Raw genomic sequence first — 6,739 nt, 5'->3', positions numbered from 1 at the left:
CTTGGAATTGGTCTTATCTGTGTTATTGAGCAACTATTTTGTGGCTAATCAGTCCAAGTGCAGGTTTGGTTGTGGCTAGGATGATTATCTGGGCCATCTAATATCAGGGGATGGTGTAGCAGTAGTCCCTGAAAAGGTGCAATGCATTGAAGCTTGGCCTGAACCAAAAAATGTCAAGGGGGTGAGGGGTTTCCTAGGGTTGACAGGCTATTACAGGAAATTCATTAAAGACTATGGAAAGGTAGCTAAACCACTTACAGAACTGACCAAGAAAGACAATTTCTTGTGGGGGCCTGAAGCACAACAAGCTTTTACCCTTCTCAAATCTGTCATGACTACTTCTCCAGTCTTAGCCCTTCCTGATTTTAACCTCCCATTTGAGGTTGAGTGTGATGCTGCAGGGAGGGGTATTGGGGCAGTCTTGATGCAACAAAGGAGACTCATAGCCTATTTCAGTAAAGCCTTGTCTGCTGGAAACCTGGCCAAGTCAGTCTATGAGAAAGAACTGATGGCATTGGTATTGTGTATTCAACATTCGAGGCATTATTTGTTAGGGAGGGTCTTTATTGTTTATACAAATCACAAGAATTTGAAGCACTTCCTACAACAAAGGGTTTCATCTCCTGACCAACAGTGCTGGTTAGCCAAGTTGTTAGGTTATCAATTTGAGGTTAAGTACAAGCCAGGGTTGGAAAACAAAGCAGCTGATGCCTTGTCCAGATGTTTTGATGATGTGGAGTTGCACTCTTTGATCTCTTTTCCTCTGTGGCAAGATAGGAAAAGGCTACTGGATGAGTTAGCTCAGGACTCCTACATTCAAAACTTGACTGCAGAGGTCCAAAAAGACCCTCACTCTGAACCAGGGTTTGTGCTCCAGCAAGGGGTATTGTTGTATCAAGGAAGGCTGGTGTTATCACCTCAATCAATAACCAACAGAGGAGGCAGCAGCAAAAGAGACGACATCAGTGAGGCTGATGATGTTTTAGAACAGAGGACGACGTCAATCTCCCACACTGATGACCAACAGCAACAAAAGAGACGACATCATCTATCAAAGATTGACAATTATTTGAGGCCGATCATGTTTTATAATTTGGGCTTAATATTCAATAAGATAAAAGCCCAACCGGTGGAAAAGTAAGAATTAGTTACCCAAAAAAAAAAGTACTCATGAATAAGATGTAGTAGATTTGATCCTTGTGTCATATTTCCTTCTCACAGTCAGCATCCACCCACTTATGCCCTGAAACATATGCATTCATATTTCATACATTTTAATTCGAAGCACCAAGCTCTGTAGGTATGCTTCCAGTCAGTTGATTACAACAAAACTGCAAATAAAGTGAAAACAACAAAATAAGCATAGTGCCAAGTTTGAAAACCCAATAAAGCCACATAACCAAACAAACACCAAGGTTGTTGTTCTTGCCAAGGCCAGAATCTAAACTATGTAGTAACTAACATGCATTTATAGAACTAGTCAAGGCTAGAATCTAAGCAGTGTAGTGATTAACTTGCATTCAGCAAACCCATTATCAGTTTCCCAAAGGCCAGAATATAAACCATCAAATAGGACAGGTTTCAAATCATAGTTATCAATGCATGTTTATCTTTATAGTACATAATTATTTTAGATTGCAGTCTCCTTGACCCTTATCTTTATCTTCAATTTTAAGGATACATGAATTGAATTTCCAGGGTTCTTCATGAATCTATGTGGCATGTCATTTTCTTGGATGGATCTTAATTTGATGTTTAATTAATAGCATGTTCAAAATCAACTTCTCATTATCAATACTAGAATTGAGAAGCTACTTTTTTTTTCATTATAATCAATTCTAGAATTGAGAAGCTACTCACAAACTACTCATAAAAACTTTTCTCCCTTTAAAGAATTTTCAAAGATTCACTATGGGAATGTTTAGATACCTTAGGTGAAAACTACGGTCAACAAAAACAAGTTTCCTTTACTTTAATGGACATCCACCAGATTTTTTACTTTACCATAATTTTTCACTTGTGTATCCAAACATGGATTAATACAGTACAAAGCCACATAACCACACTAAAATTGATTCTGAGTTCTTACTGAATTATCAAACATGACTTAAGACGATACAAAGTCACATATCCATACTTCAGTTTTATTCAAAACATATTTAGCAAAAGAACTGGTATATTTTCTTAGTTTCTTATTTCTCAAGGTTTTTACATTCAAAAGCAAAACTACAGAAAAGCTGCCGTGCTACATATTTACTCATATAGCGAGCTGCTTTTTTGCCATTCTTTACACAGTATACGTACACAAAGAACCACAAAACACATAACATATCGATCTCTAGCATCTGCATGAATCATCCTCATCACCCATTCACCACGTTTCCACCTGAAAGAAAACAAATGTCAGCAAAACCAGACAACAAACACTTGATTCTGGCATAAAATAGCATGTTTGGAAACTCGTTCAATTCATGTAGCCACCATGATTTTAGTTTTACAGTGATTTTGAGTTTCGAAGGAGATTCCAAACATGCAGGTTAAGCATGTATAAAGTATCACTGTATGCATCACCGTTGGGGTGGAGGACTTAGCCAGTTATGTAGGAGGAGCACTGGTTACAGGCAAGAAACACATAGGAGGGAGCAACCTCAACAGACTGACCAGCTCTCTTCATTGGCACATCAGCACCAAATTGAGCAGTTTCTTCCTCCTTGAAAGAGGCTGGTATCAATGGAGTCCATATGGATCCAGGTGCAACCCAATTCACTCTTATTCCCTTGCTCACAAGTTGAAGGGAAAGGCCCCTGGTAAAGGCCACAATGGCACCCTTGGTGGCAGTGTAGTCCAGCAATGTAGGGTGTCCCTTGTATGCCGGGACGGATGCATGTATATACTGTTGGGGGCAACTGCCCCCACAAGAATTTTAAATTCATTTACAAATTATACATATAAAAAATAATATTTCACAAGTGTGTTATATTGCTGAACATTATACGTGAAAAATGTACTAAATGCCCCCACGAAATTTTTTATGTGTATATTGCCCCCACGACTTCAATTTTCTGGATCCTTGTATGCATTCACTGATGTTGTGTTGATAATGCTGCTTCCTTCCTTCATATGCTTCAGGGCATGCCTATACAAATATACAAGTTAGTTAAACTCAGAATTCACACAAGACAAAATGAAGTAAACTCTTTTCAGTTTTCATAGATTGAGTTGAAGGTTGAACTCTGATTGATTGAGTGATAAATATCTATGTATGTTTCAACTTTTAATTGAATCCATTTTGATTTTACCTGGTCAAGAAGAAATATGAGAAGATGTTAGTTCTGAACACCCTCTCAAGTCTTGGCTCATCAATCTCCTCCACTGAACCACACTCATACTGCTCAGCTGCATTGTTGACCAGAATATCTATGCGGCCATAAGCATTCACTGCCTCATCCACCACTCTCTTGCAATTCTCATCAAAACCAAGGTCAGCTGGTATAGCCAGTGGATCTTTAGCATCTGCAGTCTTAGCCCTTTTTATCATTTCAATAGTATCCCTCGCATCCTTGTCCTCTTGTCCCTTCACATAGGTGAAAATCACAGCTGCACCCTCTAATGCAAATAAATTGCACACTGCTCTTCCAATTCCAGAGTCACCACCAGTGATTAATGCTATCTTCCCCTGAAAATTAACCCACAATATAGAACTTATGAAATTGAGGGAATGGAAAGAAAGAATTTTAAATAATGCAGGCAAGTTAATGTAGAAATTTGTTCATGTATAGAGAAAGGGTGTTATTATATATATGGACTTGAAGTTTATTTGATGGTTTATATTCTGGGCTGGTGAGTTGGGGTGTTAACAGCATCCACCTTCATTCCCGTGACTCTACCACTGAACTCCTGCAAAGGAAAAAATAGGACAGGTTTCAAATCATAGTTATCAATAATACATTAACAAGCAGCATAAATGTAATCAGAATTTCGAACTAATATATTTTTCAGGTCTTTGCTTAGTTTCTAAACAAAGATATGGATGGCAAACATAGCAAATTGATTAATAACAAAATATCTCTAATATTTTTTTCAATAATTTTCAGTTCTAACATCCAGCTTGCGTGTCTGCAAGAATTGCATCAAGGACATTGGCTTTGGAGCCTATAGAAGGCTGATTATTACATATTGCTTCATTGACAGCCTATTAAATAAATAAATAAGCCAAATTACCCACGTGCCTTAGCTCAAGTGGCACCAAGTCACTTTTAGAGGTTACATGATCCTGAATTCAAATCTCCACAAGGCTGCTTTGCCTCCACTCTAGCTATAGGGCTAACAGGACATTCTCTTAGTAGGTAGACGAAAGAACGTTAGTAAAACATTTTTTAAGTGAATATGTTTGGGATCTCACTAAGATGTTAGCATTTCTCTAAAGAAAATATTCATTATGTTTAGACAAGTGTTCAGCTCATGTTCTCCCCTAAACAACCCAAACACTGCAAAACGATTAATAAATTTAGTGAGCTAAGTGTTTCAATTCCTAAGCAGACAGGAATGTGAAGGTGCAGTTTATCCAGTAGATTTCATCAAGTGTTACAGCTACACTTTTGATTTTTGAAGATACATCAGAGATAGCCATAAAACAAATATTAGCATGAGATGAAAAGGATTCCAGAAATAGAATTTTTGGAAGGCATACCTTGGTATAATACCTGCAGCCTTCTGCACCTTCAGTCACCAGGAGTAGCTTGAGGTTTGGATGGAATAATTTATGAACAACCGCATCGTCATACGGGTCTTCACCCTTTGTGAGAAAAGAGATCTCTTCTTCACTTATCTAAAAACATATCAGATTGATTCTGTCAGGGATGGTATTGTCACATTATTTTACATTCCACTGTAATTTGTATTCTAGAAAAAGAGAACAAGAAACTTCTACTGGGAATTAAAGAACATATATTTCTGCTCTGTTCATAGGGGAGGGACCTCAATGATATCTGCAGTCTCCCATATACTCAGAATTCCTTCTCTTGCACTATCCGCAGAAGGCCATAAAGGAAGCCTCAGGTTAGGGTCATAAGACAGAACTACACCAGCATCTTTCGCAGCCTTTGCTGCAGCTATATGTGCTGATTTGCATGGTTCTGTTATAAGACTTATAGAACCATAATGGAAGATCTTGGCCTGCCATAAAGAGATAATAGAACAATGTTATAACAATAATATATGAATTATGTATAGAGTCAATGCGAAAAACATTAAAAGAACATAGACTCGGCAAGAATTTTGAAGTTTTTCCTGTGATATTAAGGAAACCTGAAAGAGGGTTCTTAAACTACAGAAGCAGGAATATCAAAAAATGATGGTTTACTTTAGGTATATTTAGTCATTATGTTTAAAAAAACCCACACACTGCCAGTTGATGAAGTGATTTTGAGTAACTGAACAAAGCTAGACTAATTGAGAGAAGTGCAACAGAGTTACAGAGAGCATACTGAACAATTTGTTCAATAGTGGTTTGATTTTCCTTTACTACATTATGCTTTAGTTTGACCGGCATGAGTTGTAGCTTTGGCTTTACCTTTCTAATTAAGTCCAAATCGAGTTCATCTTCTTGGAGCAGCATATCAGCACTGGGATTACGATAAAACATGTAACAAATGCCAAAGCAGTACGAGCACCAGGGTCAAATCGCATCCCTTGGTTGTTTACATTATTTTCCTTGAGTATATCAGCAAGCATATATCCAAATTCATCCTCACCAACCTGTTCAGGTTGCATAAAGCCTTGTTGAGATTGAATTTAGACCAAAAACTCAGTATGACTTCTAATTTATGCACAAAAGCCTTATTTATATGCATTCAGGTTGAGCAGGGGCGCTTGAGCGCCCATATGGCAGAAGATGGAAATCCCCATCTGAAAGGCTAGCGCTTGGGCGCCAGGCATGGGCGCTTGAGCGCCAGTCACACGATCTGATGGTCTTTTTGGCTTCTTGTAACCCCCTTTGAATGTTTCCAATAATTCTTCAAGCTTTTTGGCCTTCCCTCTTTATGAGTTACCTATTGAAGCACTTAAGGACCAAGACAAGGAAAAAAATCAAGAAATTCAAAGGGCTTTTAAGCACAATAATCCTCACAATATCATGGAAAACACATGCAAGTCCTAAACTCTATAAAAATGCAAGAAAGACCGTTATAAAACTACATAATTACTAAAACCAAACAAAAACTCAAATAAAGATAAAAATGCATGAGAATGCATGAAACACTACATGAGACAAAGAGAAAAGACTCAAAACCCTCAAAGAAATGACCCTAAAAACACTACTAAAATAGGGTCATCAGAGCACTTCTAACACTTTTGTACTGAGAAGTCACATGTCGAGGCACATCCTGAGACATGTCCAGACAACAGGCTGTTGATTGGTTTCTTGACTTCAAATTGCTTTGCAGCAGCAACAAATTCCTTTGGAACCTTCTGACCTTCCTTATTTGCAGTCCTGTAGTCAAAGACAATACTCTTTAAGCTTCTCCCTTGTTTGCTTGTTTCCTTGAGGATCTCATCAAGCATATCTGAACCATTGTTCAACATCCTAAAGGATTTGTATGTGGTTTCAAGCTTGTTTTTCAAAGAAGCAACTTCCTCCTGCAGTTCTGCATTAACACCCATTAATTTTACCTTTTTTTAGAGTATCAATGTCTTCAAGCTTTGATTTACAATCATCAAGTTCTTCTTTCAGTTTGCTACT

At 37.8% G+C, this 6,739-nt stretch overlaps 2 pseudogenes; both read right to left on the bottom strand.

Moving 5' to 3' along the window:
- Positions 1–1,968: 1,968 nt before the first annotated feature.
- On the bottom strand, positions 1,969–2,990 carry LOC130727647 (NADPH-dependent aldehyde reductase 1, chloroplastic-like; annotated as a pseudogene).
- LOC130733749 (probable fructokinase-6, chloroplastic) lies at positions 2,890–5,799 on the bottom strand (annotated as a pseudogene).
- Positions 5,800–6,739: the final 940 nt, after the last annotated feature.

The sequence above is a fragment of the Lotus japonicus genome, chromosome 1 (assembly GCF_012489685.1).
Source record: "Lotus japonicus ecotype B-129 chromosome 1, LjGifu_v1.2".
In the NCBI taxonomy this organism is placed as follows: domain Eukaryota; kingdom Viridiplantae; phylum Streptophyta; class Magnoliopsida; order Fabales; family Fabaceae; genus Lotus; species Lotus japonicus.
This window is presented reverse-complemented; position numbering and strand designations above follow the sequence as displayed.